We start from the raw sequence: 25,215 nt of genomic DNA, 5'->3' as shown, positions 1-25,215 counted from the left end.
AGTATCTCAGTCAATGTCCTGTTGTTTGATCCTTTGTCATGAGAGCAGCTGTAAGACTGGATGAGACATGACAAATCTTGTTGGCTACAGAATCCTCATGACTTATTATTTCATGCCATCCTTTCATATGGCATGGATGGGGATTTATATTACAGTTTGGTTATGCAGTCCAAGTGGACTTATAAATTTTACAGATCCCTTTTACCTCCTTAAACATAGAATTAAAAATCATCTTTAGCTGAATTGTGCACATTGCACATTCTATATTTGTGTTAATGCAGATATGTATGCTTCCTTTAAAAGTCTGTCGCCTGGTTATCCTTTGCTTTACCTCTAGTATCCACTTATGAGTGAGTACATACCATGTCTGTCTTTCTAAGTCTGGGTTACCTCAGTCAGGATGATATTTTCTAGTACTACCAATTTGCCCACAAATTTCATAATGTCATTATTTTTTACTGCTTAGTAGTGCTCCATTGTGTATATGTGCCACATTTTCTTTATCTGTTCTTTGGTTGAGGGACATCTAGGTAGTTTCCAGGTTCTAGCTATTATAAATAATGCCTGGGGAAGGGGAAATAGATGAGATCTTCTGAGTAAATGGGGGCAAGGGGGCAATAGGGGATAGGGGATGAGATCATAAGGGTTGATTGTCCTGGAACAAGATGGAGTGGGAGAGCAATGAAAGAGATATCTTGATAGAGGGAGGCATCATGGAGATAGGGAGAAACCTGGTGCTAGGGAAGTCCCCAGGAACCCACAAGGATGAGCCCAACTTAGACTACTAGCAATAGTAGAGAGGGTGCCTGAGCTGGCCTATGTTAGTAATCAGATTGATGAATACCCTGTCATCATAGAGCCTTAATGCAGTAACTGATGGAAGCAGATGCAGAGATCCACAGCCAAGCACCAGGCTGAGCTCCAGGAGTCCAGTCAAAGAGAGGGAAGAGGGGCATGAAGATATTGATGGGGAAATATACAGAAAACTGAACTGAGCTAGTGGGAACTCATGAACTTTAGACCAACATCTGTGGAGCCTGCATGAGACAGGACTAGGTCCTCTACATAAATGAGACAGTTTTGTAGCTTGGTCTGTTTAAGGGACCCCTGGCAGTGGGATCAGGATCTACCCCTGGTGCATGAGCAGGCTTTTTGGAGCCCATTACCTATTGTGGGGCACCTTACACAGCCTTGATGTAGGGGGGAGAGGGGCTTGGATTTGCCTCAATTGAATATATCACATGGGATGCCTTACCTTTTTGCAGAAGGGGGTGGGGCATGGGTTGGGGTGAGGCTGAGGAGGCCATAGGAGAAAGGATGAGAGAGGGTGTGTGGTTGGTATGTAAAATGAATAAAAAATTTCTTAATAAAGAAAAAAATGGTTTGTGTGTTTTCAGACAAAAGGACCAGACTCCAATGAAGACAAGTAGTCCAGATGATCCAGTCTCTGAAAATGCCTCTGTTGCAGTTTCCTAAAAAAAATCTGTCTCTGGAACAACTTCAAAGTGGATGGCTAAGGTGATCTAGCCTCACAGACTACTCCAGCCAGGACTTCATATATGCTCTACACTTTCCTATCATACAGAGACTGACAACAGTTAGCTCTACCACGACTTGACCGTTATCCTAATTTTCTCAAGGTCCTCTAGAGAAGTCATCATCCACAGACAACAAGAAGCAGTCTAGAGAACGTGGTGCCCAGATTCTCAAAAGGTGAGATGGGTGGTGTTGGTCATTCAGTGGATTATGGATGTTTGTTATCATTTTGGCGGGTTGTTTCCAAGTTGTTTCTGATCATGGTCAGGGGAGAAACTAAGCAAAGGAGAGTGGATTAAGAGATCTCTTTCTGAAAAGGTTAAAAGAAAAAGAAAAAGAAAAAGAAAGGACATATGAACAATAAGATAAAGGGTGGATTATTAAATCAACTTTAATCTAAAAAGCATCTACTAGACTCAAACAATTTACATTGCTATAGATTTTTGTATATTTATTTAAATTTAAGATTATTTTTGTTATACTGTATACATATTTCTACCCTTTTTAAAGGTATTTTTGTATATTAATACAGATTAAAGTTATTTTTGTTATATTGTACATATGTTTCTACTTTTGTTTAAGGTATTATACATATGCAGTTCATTTAAAAATGTAATATAAAGCTCTAGTCCTTGAAAGATATTATTACAACTATTTAGAATGATGAAGAAATGCAGGCTGGTAGTTAGTTATCTAGAACAATCAAGCTTAGTCATGTTAGATATGTTTTTAAGGTCAAACAGAGGTACATTAGATAAATAGATTTCAAAATCTTCAGAGATCTACAGAATATAACATTTATGATGTTTTAATAACACAAAATTTTTCGTAAGAGTGAGACACATCTCCTCCTGACAGCATCTACTTCAGAGAAGATGATGGGCATCAAAGTACCTCCAGATGAAGTTTGCTTTCATTGTGGCAAATTTAGCCACTGGGCAAGAAAATGCCCTTTCCTCAACTGCTGACATTATGCTGTCCAAATTGAACAAGCAGGAAATAAAAGAAGGTGACTGCTAAAACTTGGCAAGACAAGGTAGAACAGTCTTTCAAAATTCCTGCTTCACAGAAAAGTCTGTGTGATATTCTAGGCCTGTGGATCAAAGATGGGTGCCCCAATGTTAGAGAATAATGTTGGGTGACTGTCTAGGTAGCCAAATGTCTCTGTTGTCTCTATAGTTTTGGAAGTTGTTTGCTCTCCACTTCCTGTTAACTCTGGTAATAGTATACCCTTTTCTAGTCTCTGATGGATTTGAAGACCAGGTAGCTATAATTACAGCTTTTCTTTTTACCAAACTCAGAAAAGAAACTCACAAAAAAAGAGCTAATATGTATAAGGTTAAAAAACATAAAAGCTTAAGTTGTTTAATCTAAGAAAATGTTTTAAGGTCTAAAAAAATATTTCTAGGTTGAACATACCAGTTATGACAGAAAGTAAATCAGGAACAAAACTTTGGACCTACTGAGACGGGACAGATAATAAAGTGTGTTCTCTGATTTTGTCAAATACAAATGGACTGAACACTGTGAATGTAATTTTTACCTGATAATTTTTCTTGTTATATATACTTTTACTGTGTTAGAGTTAAGACCTTTCCTTTTTAATTAACAAGGGAGAAAAGTTGCAGGATATTTGTTTATATTACATGATGATGTGTCTATGATTTGCCTCACCTGCCTAAGGCACCTGCTTTTTTTTCCTTAATAAAGAACTGAATTGCCATTAGCTGGGAAGGAGAGAATAGGCAGGACTTCCAGGTAGAGTAACTTGGGATGTATCTAGGTGCATAGGAGATGCCATTGAGAAATGGAGCAAGTCAGACATACAAAATGGAGGAGAGGAAAAGTCAAGTGGCAGAACATATATTAATAGAGGCAAGTTGATATAAGTTATAAGAGCTAGTTGGAAACAAGTCTAAGCTAAGTGCCAAGATTTCATAGTTAATAATAAGTCTCTGTGTTATTTTTGAGGGTTGGAGGCCCACATAAAAAGTCTAATAACAATAATGTATATCCTGTATCATTATATGTTGGAAGTATATAACCTGATTTTTTAATTGCAATTTTACTGGGATTACAGTGAAGAGATTCCATAAATCTCAGAAGAGACTTTGAACTTTGGACTTTCAAATATTGTTGAGACTGTAATAGACTATGAGGACTTTAGTAGTAGGACTAAATGTATTTTGCATTATAATATTGTTAAAAGATTATGGGGGCCAGGGAGTGGACTGAGACAGTTTGAGTGTAATTGGCCCCCGTAATCTCATAGTGAGTGGCACTTTTAGGTGGTGTGGCTTTGCTGGTTGGGATATGGCCTTGTTAGAGGAAGTGTGTCACTGTGGGGGTGGGCTTTGAGGTTTCCTATGCTTAGTATACTGTCCAGTGTCTTAGTCAGCTTGCTGTTACCTGCAAGATCTAGGACTCTCAGCTACTTCTCCAGCACTTTATCTACCTCCAAGCTCCCATGCTCCTCACTATGATGATAATGTACTGAATCTCTGAGCTATATGCTTCTACCCCAATTAAATGTTCTCCTTATAAGCGTTGCTGAGGTCATGATGTCTATTCACAGCAATGCAAACCCTAAAACAAATGTTGAATAGCATCAAATAGGATCAAAACACTGCACAAAATTTTTAAAGAACAAATAAAAATGAAATTTTAAAGAATCAGTGTCATGAATATTCCCATACTCATAAAAATTAAAATTTTATAATTTACTAGCACCCTATCAGGATTTCTTCATGACTTCTATATATTAAGACATGGGTAGTCTGATCCAGGCATTCAACAAACTAATGGATTTAATATTGAAGTAGGCACCATCGAAGTTCACCACATAATTAGAATGAAAAATTTACTGAGAGTAGTGACTGACATTTATGATCCCAGACACTTGGAAAGTGGAGGCAGGAGGACCTTAAGCTTGAGGCTTTTCTGGGCATCTGTACTAATTTTTACGCCAGTCTAGGTAATTTAAACCCTGTTTCAAAATACGACATTTTTGTGTGTGCTAGAGATACAGTTCAGTTGTAGACACTTACCTAGCATATACAAGACTTTGAGTTCTACTCTTGTTGCTGGCAGCATCATCAGAAACAAAGATTAGTGCAGCTGTACTAGTAGCTGCATAAATGTACTTAACAAGACTTGCCAGAAATTTATAATAAAAATGTTCTAGCAGCACCTATTTTGATAAGGAAACCTTGGGCTTAAAAAAGACATCTATGAAAAAAGAGGAAAAATAGTGCTTGACTGCACAATAATGTTCCCTTAATTCATAAACAAGGTTAAGAGAGCCTACTTCTACTTTTATATCTCCTTACCATAGTTGTGAAAGACATACTTTGTGCAATTAAAAGAAAAACACAATATATTGAATGACATATATCCAGTATCTTTATTGAGCAGGGCATGGTCATTAATTCATGATATTCTACTGAATATAGCAATTAGGATACTGGATAATTGTATATATATATATAATTGTATATATATATAATTGTATATATATATAATTACAGAACTGAGATGACTATTAAAATTAATTTAATTAGTAACAAAAATGAAAAATAAAAATAATTACATTTCAGCATCAACATAATATATAATGATATGTAAGAGTCACAAAATTTTTTTCCTTTGAATTCTTAGAAAATTGCAATAATGAACAAATAAATACAATAAACTGCAATGAATCTCCAATCTGACTGCTAGAGTCAATAGAGTCACACACATGCACACACACACACACACACACACACACAGACAGACAGACATGTACACACACTCACACATATCAAACATTGGTTAAAATTGACAAATTATTAAAACTTTAAAACAAATTCAAATGACCTATTATGCCAAGACAAGCTGAAACACAAAAATGCATTAAATACCAAGTATTTCTTGACTTCAGGAGTTTTGTAAACTCATAGTAATAAGGTCAGAATAACTAACACCCAGTCTAATGTCACAGAACGGTGAATCAAGAAACAGACTCACACAATCTAACAAAGTAACATTGGACAATGATGGTAAATCACTCAAATATAAGCAATATTGTCTTTCCTACATATACTAAAAGATTTGGCTTGGGTATGTACAGAAATGGAACTTTTTCTTCCATTATGAGTGATCAAAACATTATTTAGAATGATCACTGACCACAGGCTGACACACACAAGCACATAACATTCAAACAAAAATTCCATTAACATAGCAAACATCCATGATTAAATACATAACAAATTCATTATATCTTACTTAAATACATTGTACCTTTAAATGATACACAATTCAAAAATTAAAAACAAAGCCAGAAGCTAGGAATATTTTTTAAATATTTAAATGTGTATTGTGTTTGTATGTGTGTGAGTGTGTGTGTGTGTGAGAGAGAGACAGAGAGACTGAGAGAGAGAGACAGAGAGGGAGACAGAGAGAGAGAGAGAAGAGAGAGAGAATATACATGAATTACATTTCTGTTTGTCAAGAAAACAAACCAACCTGCTTTGTAAATGTGTAGCAGATTTAGACAGTTCATTAACTAAGAACAACATACAATGCAAATATTATATCTTAATTTACTCAACATTATTAGTTATCATACTATGTGAGTTGAAAGTATAAGGTGTTATTGTATACAAGGCAAACTTTGTTAGTCAATTATGAACAGCATGCATAACTATACAAAGACAACATCAGGGTAAGCTTATTTCATCATGAATGTACTCGTAAAATGTACTAAATATAATATTGGCTAATTAAATCCATTTAGTTAATTAATGCCTTCTTCAAGGAGATGCTATGATGCATGTAAGATTGGCTTAATATTAGAAAAAAATGTAATTCATTATACTAATGGTCTGAAGGGAAAACATCACATGCTTGTCTCTATGAAAGCAGAAGAAATTCACTTTCAAATTTACTTCATACTTTAGAAAAGTAGGGGAGGTTTCTGAGCTTATTAAAGACTACATAACCAAATCCTACAGCTAAAATAATTAACAGAGAGACTGTAACTCACTTCCAATTTAAGTTGAGAAATAAGACTTTAGTGTCTGCCACATTCTGGTTAACATGGAACTGGAATTAAGGCCAGAAGAAAACATGATTTTGATGCTTAGAGGGAAATAATTCTAGCATATTTCAGGTGATACAATCTACATAAAAAAATCTAAGAGATCAAGCAATTATTACAATGAACAATATTTTTCAGTAGGTTTATTGAATAAAAAATATATTTCAACTAGAAAATACAATGGTAGCAATATTTCTAAATTTGAATAAACAGCCATTGATGATGGCAAATACAACCAAAGGCTTTCTAACAACAGCAATAAATAGAAACATACACACACACACACACACACACACACACACACACACAAACACTTTTATGTCTGCTGCTGATTTTAAAATAAACTCATAACTGGAGTTTGGACAGAAGTTTATCAGCTTGTTTTAAATTGGAATACCACAAAAATAATTATAAAATCTTGGGCTTTCTAAAGTCCCACAGTGATCCTGTACATACTTTTCCCCTCTACAAATAACATTAAATTCTGAAAATTATTTCCTTTATTTTAAAATTATATAATGTTTGCAGCAATTTCTTTCCTTTCCTCCCTACAAACCTTCCTATGTATTACTCCTTACTCTCTTTCAAATTCATGACCAATCTTTCCTTCCTTAATTATTAATAGACATATATTTAAAAGAACAAAGAGAGCAAGACATATCTAACTAGACCTGAAGGCAAGCTTTAAGGTTCTTACAAGGAAAGTGAGTGTTTTGTGCTAATAGAGTAACAGATGAACCAGCTAGTATTGAAGAGCACAGACCTGAACGTAAAGCTATAATTATGCAAGAAGACACTGCAAAACTGAAAGGAAGAGAGAGAATTTGTTTGGTCCTTGGTGCATCATGCCAGTGCATGAAGAATGGAGAAAGTTTAATTTTCATTTTTCTGTACCAGGTGGATTAAATGAACTAATGTAAAAATAAAGTTCACACAAAAATATATGCAGAATATCTTTATAAACTCAGATTGAAACATTCATCTTTGCAAGACTTGGAACACACAGGCTAGATTTTAAAATGATATACTTTACTACATCCTAATTAAAAAGGTTTGCTTGACTAACTTTTCATATAAATGTTTGCAGTATATAAATCAGACTAATATCCAGCATTTATAAGGAACCCTGAGTAAAAAAAAAACAAAAAACAAATATGATTAGAATTCCAGTAAGTTTTAGAAGTAACAAAAAGGACCAAATTCACTGGATGGTTGCACAGAACCTGGTAAATGTGTGAAGACATGCGTAAGTAATTAATTATCATAGAAATGCAAATGAGAGGATTATACTCACTAGAATCATGCAAGTTAAAATTAAAAGACTTCGGGATTGATGTTCAATGATAAAGAGAAAAAACTCAACAGTTTTCTTCGTTTTTATACATGTCACCATGCTTCTTGGTGTTCTGGCTCCTAGCTAATAAAATGAAGGATATATTCCTTGTGACTAAGCATTTTCTCTCCTGGGTACCTGGATATATGTCTACGGGTATGTGCATGCCTATGTAGACATTTGTAATTTTATATTTGAATATACAATGTATCATATAAATATAAGCCAAAATATATCAGAGTACTTTGGAGCTTAGAAACACAATGTTTAATGCAAACAGGTTGAATTAAGACACACAACAATGCATTTTATATAAAGATAGTGCCACATTGGAGGTAATTGCTCAGATACATTTGGGTCATTGTTTTTAATCAAGAAGGAGAAAGTGGGGTAACATTAGGAAACAATAAATAGAAAAAGGATAAGATAGGCAGAGCTGCCAGGTGCCAGGAGGTGGTGTTAATGAGAACAATTACTTCTCTATATGGGATCCAAAACTGGAAATAGAAAATGAAAATCCTAATTCATGCAAATGTTGGTGATGGATCAAAATTTCATGATACATGGCGGGCATATAAATATCAACTCTCCTAGAAAATTACTGTATAATGCATGTTTCATGTAAATCTAAGCATTTACAAAAACGACCTTGTTAATTCCCAGCATTCTCTTAGGCAGAAGGAAGATTTTCAATTTGATCACTGTGTGTACCTTCTTTGAATTGTCTTTTCTCATCACCACCTGTGTGCTTGGAGTAATACAAGGACAGGAATTATCCAGACTGGAGCCTGGTGAAGATTTAGTATTTTGTTTTGTTGTTATTTCTTTTGTGCAGTAAGTGTTAATATGGATTATGAAGATGAAATGTAAAGGTATAACGTATTCTAAGGTTAGGAAGTTTTTATTAGATTGGTGTTTGGAGAAGAGAAAGCAACATTTCTGCTTTACCAAGAGTCTAAGAAACAATTGGCTTTAATAGTACAGACCGCACATTAAGAGGCAGGAGACAATTAGGTGTTCCATCTTATATTTATGAAAAGCAATTTCTAAGGTTCCTCTTAAACTGTTTTGCGCGTGCTATTGTATATTTCAAATTTGCCTTTATTCAATTTCCTTCACTTTTAGTGGCTAAGTATAACATTAATGTAAAAGAAAGGAAATGAGACCAGAACCTATAAACCTCTAAATAAAATCGTAATGTGTGCTCTTTTTGAAGCAATTGCCATCAGAAGAGAAAGTAGACCATGTAATATGGAGACTTTGGCCAGGCACCTTCTCACTTCAGGAAATAACAGAGTTCACTCTGTGCCTTCACTTAAGTTTTATTGTTAAAATAAGCCATTCTGTAAATGTATTTATAGAGGAGTAGAATATTGAAAATAATCTTAAATTATCCATAGTCCCACTACTCAAATAAAACTATACAAATATATACAGTTATGCAAAAGTAAGAGCAATCTATGTCATGCTTTAATCTCCTTTTGAAGTATTTGTAACAACCTGATGTCTCAGTTCTAGCTAAAAATAATGTCCTTTCATGTAGAAATGACTTTCCTTATTTCACATGGTTCTATAGATTTATTAAGATTGAGTGGAGGAGTTTACCATTGCCAATTTCACTATGATAAGCACTCAAGCGCCTCATATGGTTTGCAAATCAAGCTTATTTGTCAATTTATTTGAGGTATGCATTTTGTAGAGCACAGGGTTTTAGGATTGGATCTTTATTTAATTTTTTAACCACACTCTGAGAATCTGTGTTTCTAGTGTAGCTTTTAAAGTTAATTTAGGGCTCTTAGTAAAATGGATATGCTTTGTATGAGTTTGCTTTGTGGTTTTATGCTTTCTGTCACTTCCTTTTCTTTTCCTTCATTTCATCTATTGATTTGAAGCATGAATATTCATCTTTTTTCTATAAGTGGTTGTCTTCAAGTATTTGAGGGGGTAGCTATTCTTTCATGGCAACTGACTTCAAATTTTCCACGTCTCAATTTTTTATTTCTTCTAATTTATATTTATACCTTGAGTGTTATTATAAAATTGTATTATTGTTGCAATTATATTACTAAGTTAGAGTTTGTAGATAGTTTTCAATATTTTTTAACCAAAATTGTACTTTTAAAAACACAAATCTTATTTAAAGAATTAGTCTCTTGTTCATTGTCATGATCTTATATTCCCTGTTAAATTAATTAATACTTAAGTCTCTGTTAAAGTTCTCATTTAATTGCTCAGGATTCAAATATGCTTCTTACCCTTACTTTACATTGTTTTCTTAAACTTCAAATTGTTAAATTATTGTTAAATTATTTGCATTCGTGAGCTACAACAAAATAATGACATGGCCTGAAGTGACTGTCCTGCCAATCATTTCTGGGGAGCGATGTTCTGTTGCCTCCCCCAGCTTTTCTTGTATTTAAGTGTGTGCCTCCACCTCATGGAAGACTCAAGGGACATGAGCATGAATCTCTGAGGACTCTAAGTTTCTTTTCAGTTGTGAACGAAAAGCCAACAAAGATGGCCACTTTAAGGCTGGCATGAATGAAAGGGAGCAAGTTATCATTAAGAATGGACAGGTAAGGGATGGGCAAAAGATGAATTACCTATCATTTAGGCAGAAATAATGAATTACCAAGGCAGTCAAATTGAAGTAACACTAATAACTTCAAAATTTTTTTTTTACAACTAACAGTTTCCCTTGGGGCTTTGAAATTAGTCTTTAAAACCTCACTGTTTTCCTTAGTGTGTTTCAGGGCTTATGCATCTTAGTGGATGGCACCTAGTGCCTGTGGAGGAAAATGCTGAGTCAGAAGATGAAGAGAGGAATGTAAAGCTCCTAGGTATGTCTGGAAAGTGACCAGGGTCAACTTGTGAATTTTGTACCAGTTTGATTAGGCTCCTCATTACCTTCCTATACAGATTTATGGTTATTCCTCAATAACATTGCCTATTATCTTTAACAAATATGTGAATTGCGACACTTGCTTTCAGTCCCATAGTCTTTCTTTTCTTTCTGCTGTACTCTATGTGGGCGCAGAAGCATATCATTTTGATTTAATCCAGTTTGCCCACTTTCATTATTATTTCTGTGCTCTTAAGATTAAACCTAAAAGAGAAAAATCATGGCTATAAAGTCCTTGAGCAAAGAAAAATGTCAGTTTTCATTTCCCTTTGTTACAGGTATTACTGCAATGCCCTCATGTATGTAGAAACATAGGAAATAAACACATCATATTTGAAACTTTGATTTGTTTTGAAATTTATCTTCCCTTGAAGAAGGGGAGGAGTAGGAAAAATGGGGAGGGAGGGATTGTTTGGGAGATACATGGGGGAGTTGGAGGAGGAAAATGGGGATTGATATGATCACTTTTCATTTTATAGGCATATGAAAGTTTCAACAAAAAAGTATAATACATTTTTAAATGAATAGGCCCTGCCACTTGATCTCTTCCTTAAGTTTGTGCCACCTTCATGACAGAAAGTGCTAAAACACGAATGCCCAGGCTTCTTTCTCTCCTTTAATTTAAGTAGCCACCATGGTGGCTTTTATTGAGTTCCTTCTTAGTCTGCAAGTACTTTCGTAAAGTACGTTAACTGTTTTACTTTGTTGTAAGTTCACTCTCTACTTAATCTGAAAGTCCTGAAGTTGCCTGAAAAGTGGATAGTCACCCAAGTGTAGATTACTGATAGATATTCTCACTCATTGCTGGGTCTCATTGGCTACAGCCGTACTGGGCTTTGGGACCAGGTATAGTCAGTGAAAGAAAAGCCATTGGTCCTAAGACAGACAGGCTTATGATCAAGTCCACCATTATCTGAGAAGCCCAAGTCATTATTTCATATCAAGCAAAGACTAAAAGTAAGAGCTCACAGCATCTCTAGTTTGCTAATATCCAGGCATGTAGTTAGTAGTAGAAGGTCTTGCTTGATTTAATTTCTTGAATGTCAAAGGTTTTGATCAATTTAGAAAGAGCCTTCCCATTTATGGATAACATGGTAAAGCTTTGTAAGTCAAGTCAAAAGGAAGCCTATGCAATATGCCCAGACAAACCCACTGCAGGCCCTTTCTCTCACTGCGATTTATTTTCTGTCTTCTGTGTAACAGCATTGGAAGACAAGCCCTGCAATCACAGACTAGTGATTAGCTCTTTGCATTGGGAGGCTGAGGAAAGTGCCCCTCATTCAGCCTTGCTTTTCCTAATTAAAAGTAGTTAATAACTCTTTTATTGAAACTAGATTAAATTCTTATTTGGGAAACTTAATTTAAAGTATGACCTGTCAGCTATGTGGCACTTCTATCCCAGTCTCATCTTTGCACAAATCGAAGGAGAGAGTGAATTGCGTTTTAATATAGTTGGAAAGGACAGCAGTAACAGGAGAATTGCAAAGTATGGGATCAAACAAAGAGGTAGGTCGCTTTTCCGTGGTTCGCAGAGAAGCCACACAGGATGAGCTTAGTGTAGATCAGTGCTACTTTGCTGTGGCTCTGCTGTTCTAAAAATGTTGCTGAGGCACCCCTAGGCCAATAACTTTTTATTCTAAAGTGCTGAACAGGCACCTCCTCTTGCACACCTGCTTTTAGCAGCACCCATCTGGCTTTAATCCTTCCCTCCAGACTCAATAAAGGGATGCTTGGTGCTCATAGGATCTGGCCCTGATTCAAAACACTTGTTCTTCCAAAATACTTTTAGCTCTGCTTCTGAAGAGATCTTACAAACTGCAGCAATGATGTCTCATAAACTCTCTGATATCCCAAGTCTCCCGTGTAAAAAACTTCATATAGAGCAACATATCTGTGTTAAGAAGGCGGTTAGGCATCGACATCAGCCTGTCAAGAGGGGGTGACAGTGATCTTAGAGACCCTGAGAGCAACCAGAAAAATGTCACCCATAATTTTGTCTACACAGAATTCCTGTAAAGAATGTAAACACACTGTATCTTTGTGTGAAGAGATAAAATAATGGGGTGAAAAAAATCTACCCAACTCATTCTTTTAGCTCATGCTTGAGTGAAGGAGAAAAATCCTGAAAACTACTGCCTTCATTGTTTTGAAAACTTCGTGTTCTGTGGATTAGATGCTAACCCACATTTAGAGTTCACCTTTACAGATTGTTCACAGAATTCATTTTTATTGTTGATTTAAAAAATGTATTTATTTAATGTATATGTGGTGCATGGGTGTGTGCACATTTCTGCTAGTGTATGGGCAGGTGCAGGTGCACATGTGCACAAGTGGATGGGGAGGCCTGAGAGAGAGCCTAAATCTTTCTTTATCACTCTCCATCTTTTATTTTTAAAACAAGGTCTCTTACTAGATTCAAAGCACACTGATCGGCTGATCAGGGACCCTACTGGATCCATCTGTCTCCACTCCCTACTTCTCAAACCACTACTCTATCCAAGGGTTACAGATACATACTAGTACCTACCATGTTGTGATTTATTTAGGTACTGGGGATCTGAACTCAACCTCATGCTTGCAAGGCAAGAATTTCACTAACTGAGACATCTCCCCAGCCCCTGTTCACAGAAAACAAAATGAATTGGTCTTCCATTTTTAGGAACATATAATCTAAAAATGAGTAAAAGTTTCCGTTAAAGATATAAAGAGATAAAGTGGCATTCTACCCTTACATATTACCCTTCCCAGAGTCATTCAGTATTTATTTTTTATTGTCATATGGCTAATGTCAAACATACTTTCTGGGAATTCCCCATTTTTTAAAATTAGTTATTCTAATTACCTTCCTGTATCGCCCACCCCATGTGTGCTCCTATTTTTCTTTTGTTGCGCATTCATTTTACTTTTCCAATACTGAGTATTCTGAATGGTCTTAATTTTGTTGGATATTTTCTCTAACACTTGTTCATTTAAATTATCAATCGATTGATATTAATTACCTGGGTAGTTATACTGTCCAACTTATTGGATTATTTCTTATCTTTTCATTGCACAAACTTTTGTCTAGATTTAATGATTGAAAAATCTGGATTTCTGTTGGGCCTACACATTATTCCCTAAAAGAGTTTGTCATATTCAAACAAATGCCTGGATATTATAATTTACTTAATGATAACACTTTTCTGACTTATGTGCTTCTTTGTCAAGAATTTGCTATTGTAATAATCAAGCAAGTTGGGATGACTAATTAACCATGAAGCAAATCCTTCACATAAAACTTTAATGTGTTTATCTTTTGTATATTCTCACACTGTAATTCTTTTAATATCAAAACATGTCCATCAATGTTCTATTAAAACATTTTTAACTCACTGAAAAATTAGTTGCTGATCATAACTTTCTCCATCCTTCATTATTGCTTTTGTTGATCCTAGGTCATCCTATAATTTATAGTCATTTTCTATTTATGCTCACGATTTAACATTTGTTAGTTTCAAACGCATGATAATTACAAGACCCAATAGTGGTAATTTTCATCAATTACATTCCTGTCCTTGCTGCACGTTTTCCTTGGAGGAATTTCTTGTCAGTGCTCAGATTCTGGCTGACCACTCCCAGGAGTCAGTAGAGGGAGGCTTCATTCTGTCTTTAGGTTATTGTCAGCTGAAATCCACTACTCTGAAGAAATAGATACTTCAAAAGGAGATACAAAAATGATAGCAAATAGATGAAAATTATCCATCATTACTACTCAGACAAATAACAATTAAAATCACAAAGAGGCATCACCTCATTTCTATATGAGAAAGACAGCTAGCTTTGACATGTTCAGTAAAGCAAATCCTGTTCCTACTGAAGGAATGGACATTAACATAACTGTTGAAAACACTGTGGTTGATATTAATTTCTAGGTATGTATCTCAAATAATTTACATCAGTATGCCAAAGATATATCTGCATTCATGTTGATATTGACTGAAACTTTGACTGAATCATCATTTACAACTCACAAAATATTAGAAACAAATTAGTTCATCAAATGCATATAGGAAACGTGGCATGTACAACAAAATGCAATGTGTTCTTAATTGGGAAGTTTATTGTCGTTTAAAAATATGCAGGTGAATTTGGGAATATGTATTGAGTAAATAAACTAGGTACAGAAAATCCAAGAGTACACAATCTGTCTAAATCAAATATAGAACAATGAACTAATAAATGTAAAGAATAGGACCATGGCTACCAGGGGGCAGGATCGGAGGAGACATGAGAAATGTTTCATGATTTTTATATTTTTAAATATAAAGTGATGATTATAACAAACAATAGTGCTTTGTATATTTTAAATTATTAATGAATAGATTAAAGATTTTTTTATTGAAAGTAAATAAATCTTTTACCACACAAAAATGACTATCAGATTATAGATTTGTTCCATACCCTGGGTTAATCATTTTACATTATAAACATAAATTATGTCTCATAAATCTGTACAATTATTGTTTGTTAAACTTTAAAAATTAAGAATAAATTAATTGCAACTCAACAGCTGTGTTTGAAGTCTGCCATATGGAATATAAAAGACCTGAGGAAAAATGGTCACTAAGGTCAGAAAAGCCTTCAAAGAAACATCAATAGTGATAATAATAATAATAATAATAATAATAATAAAAGCACAACTTTTGTAAGAAGAATAAAAAATAATTTCCATATAGTGTACCTATATTCAACTGATATTATAGTTGCATTTATGGCAGAATCATGGCATTATAAATTTTATTTGCAAAAAATGTGCAGTGGTTGGTTATGAAAGGTTACATATTAGGATGGTTTTCTTTCTATGGGTCTGTCAGATCCCAGGCCTCCTCTGAACTGGGTTAAGCAGGTCAAGTTACTCGTAACTACAATTGACCTTCTGCCCATGTTTAGTTGTTAAATTATTAAAGAAAATGTTATTAGCCCAGAAGAGTGAGAGAAATGTGTCAACTGATAAATCTTAAGCTGTGTAACACTGTTTCTATCCTGAGATGAGTCTTTCAACCACTCATATGCCATCAGAAGCACCTGGACCTTGACCTGACTTTTCAGTGTACAGTGATGAATTCACACTCCTGCGTCAAACGTTCACGCACCTTCTTCTGTAACTGACAGCACATGCTTCACAGCTACTGATTTGGGTTAGGGGTGAAGCCTGTGGCCTTGGAGCACGGCCAAAGTAAATGGTCCACTCAGGACTCGGCAGCAGGACTCATTAGCGCTGGTTTTGATAAACTGAGCTGCCAAGTCACCGAAGCACTGATGTCTCCTGAAATGCTGCTGAGGCCCTTTGCTTTACTTTTTCATGGCATTGGAGAGTTTTGAGTAACTGCAGCAGGCTCCTTTCTTGCTGTGACCTTATTTTTTTTCCCCACTCGGGCTGTCTTTTTCTTTATGTTATACCTTTGAATCAGACAGAACTTTTCCAATTTAACACAGACTGATTCAAATTGAATCAGTGGAGAGTTCTTTCTATTTAGCAGTAGAAATGTGCTAGTTCAAGCAGCAGAGTGTACCTCTAGCTTGCCTCTTGATCACCATGGCTTCCATTTGGGATTTATGTGGGGTTGTCAGAGGTAAACAGTTCTGTTTAAGTAAGTGAGCCTTACTGTAGGACAGTAATGGGATCTAGCCTGTTGCTTTTCCTAGAAACCCAATTTGGTGGTGGTGGTAGTGTGGGGTGTCTGCTGGGCAAATAAGAAGAAATTGATAAGTTCACTAGCAAGAACAAACTCTCTGTAGACACAAGTCATAGTTCAAAGGAGTCTTTGAATCAGAATCCTATTATTTGTAAGTGCATGAGTTTGCAGTTTGTCAGGACAAAACCAACCAAATAAGAAACCTCAGTGGGCTGCCCAGTTGTTCTCTTCAAGTTATTATGGAAACAAACCCTGCCATTTTTCTGTTACTAAGCTCTTTGCTTGAGGAGTGTCTGCTAAATTTTCGAAGGTGAGTATCATGACACAGGCCAGTGTCAAAGGCTGTCATTAGAATTTGTTTCATACCATTATTCTGGAACTTTGGTTATTCATTTTTTTTTTCCTGTGACGTTCCTCAATGCTACACTATTTAACAAATCCAAAACAGTTATATTTTAATATATTTTTAATTAAATCAGTTAATACACTATTTGTTTTACATTTTGGGCAAAAACGTTTTTAGACATATTTTTACTATGTCTGAGTAGATTACATTGTGATGACCTTAGAGCTGAATAAGATGCTCTGGCTCCATGGCTCACATTTTAGAGTAAATGCAGGAAAGTGAATGAGGGCTCTCTTTTGTGGGTTTTGGTTTATTTATTTATTTATTTATTTTTTTGTCTTGAGACAAAACCTATGTAATCCTGTCTGGCTTCCAACTTACTCCCTGTAACTCAGGCTGGTTTCAAACTTAAGGTCTCCCAGCCTCTGCCTGCCAAAGGCTACAGTTGCAAGCATGTGTCACCAAAACCAACATTGACCATTTTTTTTAATTAAAACATTTGATGTAATATTTTTGAATCGAACTTTTTCATCCACTAACTTCTTCCAGATCTTCCCCACCTCCTGACTCACCCAACTCCATGACATTTATTTCTTTCTGTCTTTAGGATACAACAGGAAAATATACACACAGATGAGAGAGGGAGAGAGAGAGAGAGAGAGAGAGAGAGAGAGAGAGAGAGAGAGAGAGAGAGAGAGAAGAGAATCCATAAAAATACAAATGCAGAAGCCATATATATAAGCAACTGCCAGTAAGACAAAAAAAAAAAAAAAATGGCCCAAACAATGGGAAGCAGTGGCATACACCTTTAATTGCAGCACTCAGTAGACAAAGACCAGTAGGATTTTCTGAGAGTTTGAGGCCAGCCTAGTCTACAAAACTAGTTCTAGGACAGCCAAGGCTACACAAAGAAACCCAGTCTCCAAAAACCAAAAATAAATAAATAAACATTTAAAAGGCCCAAGCAAAGAAACATGAGATAAAAAGTGCACAAAAATATCATTGGCCATCTACTATTGGGCATGGGACATACCTGTTGTTGGAGGGCTTCTCTCCAGGCTCCACCAAGCCCCACAGTCCCACAATCCACATATAAAATAATCACTCAGACTTATATTACTGATAAACTGTATGGCCTTGGCAGGCTTCTTGCTAACTGTTCTTATATCTTAAATTAACCCATTTTTATAAATCTATACTTTGCCACATGGCTGGTGGCTTACCGGCATCTTTACATGCTGCTTGTCCTGGCGGTGGCTGCAGTGTCTCTCCCTCCTTCTTCCTGTTTCCCCAATTATCCTCTCTCTTTGTCCCGCCTATACTTCCTGCCTGGTCACTGGCCATCAGTGTTTTATTTATATAGAGTGATATCCACAGCACATACCCTTAAGTGTACTTAATATACCCACTGAGATGCTATTGGAAAGAACTAATCTTTTTTTTTAATTTTTTTTTTTTTTGGTTTTTCGAGACAGGGTTTCTCTGCGTAGCTTTGCGCCTTTCCTTGAGCTCACTTGGTAGCCCAGGCTGGCCTCGAACTCACAGAGATCCGCCTGGCTCTGCCTCCCGAGTGCTAGGATTAAAGGTGTTTGCCACCACCGCCCGGCGGAAAGAACTAATCTTAAAGAGCAAGGCAGTATAAAAGGTCAGGTGGAGTGGTCTCTGTACTTTGTAAAGCAGATGATAATAATAAATCTAAAAAAGATGAGAAATGTCTCTCTGTAAGGACCAAGTTGAATGGGGTGCTATATCCTGTGGCAGGGAAAATGGTTGAACAAATTCATAGAAAGGAGAGAAAGTGAGAGAACAAGGTTGCAGATGACTTAAAACAGTAAAACACTCAAGGTGTTGTGTATTTAATATAACAGCAATAGAAGCCTTGGTTATAGAAGTTAATTTATCTTCCATGCTCTACAGTGCTGTTTAACTCCCCAAAGAGAAGCTATTAGTAGAACATGGAATCTGATTTGTATTATAAGAGCACTATTCTGTATACCATGGAGATTGCAGCCATTTGAGAAACATCACCTAGTAGATAATAATCACTATCTAAGTATTTGGTTTAATGTAAAAATAGGACACTATGGGAAGGGAAGAAGAAATGCACGATATGTGTGAGTAAAGTCTTGCTTCACTAAATTTCTTGATCCAAGCAGTACTTAGCACAGTAATTGTTCAGTAAGATTTTGTTTGGTGGATTTTGTATAATTTGAAGTTAGCAGTAACCGTATAGATATAATTGTTCCAGTATCATTCACAGACATGTCAATTCTGTTCTCTATGTCTCTCTCCAATTTTTTATGGAAGGAGAAAAGAAAAATATGCTTTTTATATTTATATTTTTTCTATATTACCTTTCTCAGTTCAACTCAGTATCACTTCTAAAACTCTGTCTGGTTTCAGCCTGCTCTAGTGTAACCTTTGGTGGGTTTTGTATTTAACCCTTTGTGTTTACTGTATTTTGAAATATTTACTAGTCAGTATTTACCAAAACAATTTGCTACAATTCAAACTTTGTGCATACTTATTAGAGATATTCATTATTCACTGAATTTTAAAGTTGTATGCATTTAGTTTTACTGAGCTGTGTTATTGTGGTGTGTGTGTGTGTGTGTGTGTGTGTGTGTGTGTGCTTTGCTTATCTGTCTTGAGAATTCTCACAAAGCTTGTTCATTCTGAATTCTCATGCTTTAATTTTTGAAAATTTATATGAATAAATTGTACATTTTCCCTTAAAATGTGAGTGTCTTAAGTTATTGAGAATTTCAATCAGCTCATTCATGGTGTTCGGCATCCTGATATATTTTTGTTGATATATCCTGATATATATCCTGACATATTTTTGCTGATTCACTAAAGCTAATATTCCAGACAACATTTGCATTGAAAAAAGAAGTCTTTAGTTGTATACATGATCATTAGGTAACTGCTCAGTACTTCTGTGACAAGAGTTGGAATCACATTTAGGTTACTTCTTAAAAAAAAAAATCTTTTGATGTGACCTCTTACAGGGGCTTCCCAAGTGTCCTTAAAAAGCAGTTACAGTTTCTTCTAGAATGCAAAGCAAAGGGGGAAAGTCAGGTGAGCTTTATGATCTGCCCGAAGTGGCACATGATCATTTTTTTTGTAGTCCAGACCTGATCAAATATGGAAGGAGATTGCAGAGGGTACTGAAATCAGGAGGTAGCAATACTTAGGGGACTTTTTCAAAGCTAAAACAGTTTCGAATATAGCAATGCATTTGTTAATTTAATTTTCTGGTAGTTGCCACAAATTTAGAAAGCATAAAACAAACCTGTGGTGTTCGTACTGAACCCTTCGTATCATGTGAAGGCTACTATCATCTACTTCTCTTTGATATTCCAACTTGTATCAACCCATTCATCATCTCTCGAGTCTCTTAGGTCAGAAATCTATAATTGCATGTATTGTCTTTCAATGAACTCTATGTCTAGATTCTCTAAATATTTTGTGAATTCATTTACCTGTTTACCAACTTTAAATCTTTAATTTTCCTTATTTGGAATACCATTGTCTCCCTTCAAATATTGACTTTTCTCCTTTTTTTTCTCAGCCTTTTGTATCTCTTTTCCATTTATCTTCTTTCTTCTTTGCTCTGCTCCTCACCTCTTTTCTTCCTCCAGGTCATCCTTGTCTACCTTCTCTCTTCTACATTCCACAGCTTAGTAATTACTAGGTAATGGAGAAAGAAGCATGTTATTTCATCTCACAAATGAAGGATCACATTTATGTATCTATACCAGATGGAAAACAGTAGTTCAAATAATTGAATACAAACAAAATTGGCACAAGTTGGACATCTTATGAATATCCAATGGTTCTGACAGGCTTCCAACATATTGACTGAACATAACAAGTCCAGTCAGTCCCTCCCATCATCAATAATGTTCTTATCATAATTATCAATAAACTTTGAGTAGAAGCATCATTTTAAAGTGATGAATAATAGCATTTCAATTAGTCAAGCTAATCAAGAAGGATACGTAAAGCACAAATTTCAAATGTAGTCACTATGCTAAGCATCCACCATTCTGTCTACAACATGACTTACTCCATAGGGCAAGAGTTCCCCCTCAAAATTATGTGGTATTATCTTCAACTAGTAATAGACATAAATTCAAAGAAAAACTATAATTATTGTATGCTTATCACATTTTTTAATGAACATCATTATTAGGTCAAAGCAATGCTCTATCTTTACTGCTTTCTAATTTTCTGTTTCTCTCATTAATTTCCTGAAATATGTTCCAAAAATCAGACTGTTTTTTTTATAAGAAATAGGATATTTAATAGTAGATAAGTTTTGCATGCATAATAGGTTATAAGATTGTGTGATTTAGTTGGGCTACCTCAATATTAACACTGAAAATATGACAAATGAATCAGGAAAGAATAAATATTCAGCATCTTGCAATCAGACAAAACGTGCTGTGCCTGTACAAAGAATATTCTTGTCAAAGAATAGAGAGTAGACTTGAAAAGACTGCTTTTATTTAAGAGGATTTTGAGAACATCAGGAAACAGTCACATTTCAGAAATGGCTTAATGATGACTGACCAACTCAGTTAAAATATATTATATAATCACAACCATATTGTATCTTATTTAAAATAAGTAAAATGTATAACACTTGAATCCAACCAGAAACCAGATTAAGTCATTCCTTGGTGTGTTTGGAATGAGAAAAAATGCAGTAGAATGAATTTTATCATAATTATAGAAAATATTACTAATAAATTCCACATACATTTTAGTGAAATTTTAGTGAACCTAAAATCAAGTCTAGCATTAATTTCAGGAAATATCCATTAGTGATTGATGATGATAATAAATTAAGCTGCAAAACTTAATGATTAGTAGTGTTATCTACATTAGGAAGCTGCATTTAATTTATTGTAATGTAGTAATCCATCAGGAAGATGTAAAGATATATCCTGGAGATAGTATTGATAGGAATCATTTAATTTATTCTAATGTATTTGCTTGAAAGTATACAGCAAATTATGTGAAAAGCAAACTATATATTTTTAGCATAGCAGTAAATAAAAATCACTTTATATACCATTAGTAGTAACATTTTTGTGTGTAGTATTTAATACTAAAAATCATAAAGACTACTGTATTTGACTAACATCTTTCCTTCATGATCAATATTCCTTACTAGTCTTGACCCTCATCTTCTGAAAAACACAATTACATACAAATCCCCCATTGTTATTCCAAAGTGTTATTAAAGGTTTGGTATCATCTCAGAAGGTTGGTCTTAATTGATTAGGGTTATCGTTGGTTTTGCCCTTATATTTATATCCTGAAAGTATCAGAGAGTTTGTGCCCAAATTGTTCTCCTTAATTTTTGGGATGTTTTGATTTCCATGTTAGTTCTGGTCCTCAGGATTTCTTGTCTCTTATTTAGTATCCATTCCTCCTGTTTGTCCTTTCTCAAACTTGAATTTATGAAATCCAAACATTCTGGTGGCCATATAATTTCTTTCAAAACAAATATATCACACTCTGGTTCAATTACTATCAAATAACTGGCTTTGTGCTACACTAAGGGACATGTAGTCAGTTGTAGCAACTACTTTATCTGACTTCAATGAATTGCTATAACAAGTCTCAACTATTGTTTCACAGCCTGACTCCTGGTGCTGCTTATGATATTACTCATCACTCTTCACATGAAAAGTTCTGCTTCATGTGAGGATATCTATTTGGCTGAGTCAATATTATTATTCCTTTCTCTGTGCCTTTTGCCAGCCCTCCTCATAGGCAACAGTGCAGATTAGAGACCACCTCATCTTAGGTCAAACGATTCCAAGTTTCACCACTTCTCAGAGAAGAGAAGTTTCAATGTACAGATGATTTCTTATGGTTAATACATGGGAACAAATATAAACTGATTTCTGTCATTGTGCACAGAGGATGTTTAATAAATACGTAGTGTTTCTACTGTTGTGATGAAACACCACGACCAAAAATCACTTGTGGAAGAAAGGGTTTGTTTTAACTTATAAGTCTCAGGTAACACTCCATCACTAATGGAAGCCAGGACAGGAACTCAAAGCAGGAACCTGGATGCAGGAATTAAAGCAGGGGCTATAGGGGAGTACTGCCTACTGGTCAGCTGTCTATGGCTTGCTCAGACTGCTTTACCTTTCCTTTTGTTCTTTTTATTTTTTGCAATTCTTTCTTTCTTTTATGAGATTTAATGCAATTTTATTATTCTCTCCTACACCTCCCTCTCTCCAAACCATCATATATATATATCACTCCTTGCTCTCTTTCAAGTACATTAGTGTTTGTTACATACCTATACATGCATATGTATATACATAGACTGCTTTCTTATAGAACTCATGACCAACTGCCCAGAGATGTCATATCTTCCTATGGACTGGGACAGATGGCATTAATTACTAATTAATTAATGTAACTCCCTCAGTTTTTGATTATGGATAATCTGATGGATACATTTTCTTAATAAATGTTCCTCTTCCCAAATATTTATTTTGTTACTAGTCAGAGGTTTATTTCTAGTCAACAAAGAATAGCCAGGAAATTGATAGCATCATTTATTAGAAGTAGAAAAGAAAAAAGTAACAGGATATTGGCTTGAAGGCACTTACAAGGATATTTGAGAAGTATCAGCTTTTAGATATCTAGTATTTTGGACAGGGTTTCTGACGCTTGAAACAAATTTGGAGGTCATTAGACTTCAATCAGTTTGTATGAAGGATAAAGTAAATTATGTGATTATATATTAGTCTTGAGTATTGGATTTGTGAAATAACTTCATGGATATCAGAAAATAATCCAGTACAGAACAAGTAAGAAGCCAGGGAAATATGAAGAAATCAAAGGTTATTTTTGTCATGGGATCCTTTAGTGTGTTCAAGTTTACTGTAAGAGTTTCCAATCTATATTCCATCTGCCTTGTCCTTATATGTTGCAATGATGTTTGTTTGCCATGTGGACTTTTGATAATTTATCATGTATTCTACAGTCTATATTTCTCTTGAGCTTATCCTTTCCTTGTGATAATCTCTACTTGTTAAGATCAATTTTGTCTTTTTATATATATTCTATATCTACAATAGTGGGCTGGCTATGTTTTAGCTTTATTCTTTCTTCCTCTCTTACATAATGATTTATGGTCTTAATCCTTTACCCAGTTTGAGGTTCTTGACAACCCCAATAATATCTTTATTGTTATACATCCATTGGTGGTAGTACCTGGTCAGTAAAAATGAAAAACTGTAATGCTTTATTCACAGCAGTATCAGCTATTCTTCCTAAACCAATATTTATATGTTCGCTTTTCTATTTTACCAGCTTGACTCCTGTAGGACAAATCTTTGAAACGTTATTCTATTACACTCTTCCGAGGAAAAGTTTAGATTAGAAAAGAGAATAAAAAGCCTCCTATGTCTGTTGTTTGACAATAATATCAGAGAGGTGATATTTTGTTTTCTTATATACATTAAGTTGCCAAAAGGTTTGACAAGAGATGTAAAAATGTGCCATGCTCCCTTCAAACCTAATGTTACCTGTTACCAAAGTTTACCAGTGAGTCTTTTCTTTCAGACACAAAGCACATGTTAAAATAATAATACTAAAATAACATTTGTGAACAAACTCAAATTTTACTTTGTGCATAATCAAGATGTGGAATTATTATGCTAATTTAAAATGAAGTTTCTCACATCTAAGAAACTGTTTAGAGAACTGTCTGTGATCTGTGCATTTGAATACTTTTTACAACCTTATTGCTTTCTTTTCATTTTAGCTGCTAGGGGTAAAACATGTTCTGCTTCTCTCAGCTGTAACTTGAAACATAAGATGGTAATTAACTCTTTCTTGGTGGTTGTTGTTTTTGTTGTGTGTGTGTTTGAGAGAGAGAGGTGGCCTCCAAGGGGCATGGGAGTTGGAAGAGTTAATTAGACTTTATAAGTAAACTGATCTATAAGGAAATATAGAAGATCATGCTGTATATACTTCCTTCTCCCCTGTCCTGAGTTATTTCCTAGTATTTGGCTGTGCTGTATTATTTTCAATAGTCTGGCTTGTTGTAGGCTATCTTTAACTTATTCTTCCCATTGTTTCTTTCTGCTGTCTGCATTCTGGTCAGGTGAGATAATCTGAGCTGTGTCTTCCTATTGCTTCATCCATCTTTGCACCAAAAGTATGAAGACCCCCATGAGGTGAAACAGCCCATGTTTATACTTTTGTCTGTCTTATACTCATTTAAACAGCCTTTCCTTTCTTTTTCATAAGCGTTCTTCTCTATAGTTGAAATTTCTCCAATATTACACAATTAGT

The sequence above is a fragment of the Peromyscus leucopus genome, chromosome 9 (genome assembly GCF_004664715.2).
Source record: "Peromyscus leucopus breed LL Stock chromosome 9, UCI_PerLeu_2.1, whole genome shotgun sequence".
Classification (NCBI taxonomy): domain Eukaryota; kingdom Metazoa; phylum Chordata; class Mammalia; order Rodentia; family Cricetidae; genus Peromyscus; species Peromyscus leucopus.
This window is presented reverse-complemented; position numbering follows the sequence as displayed.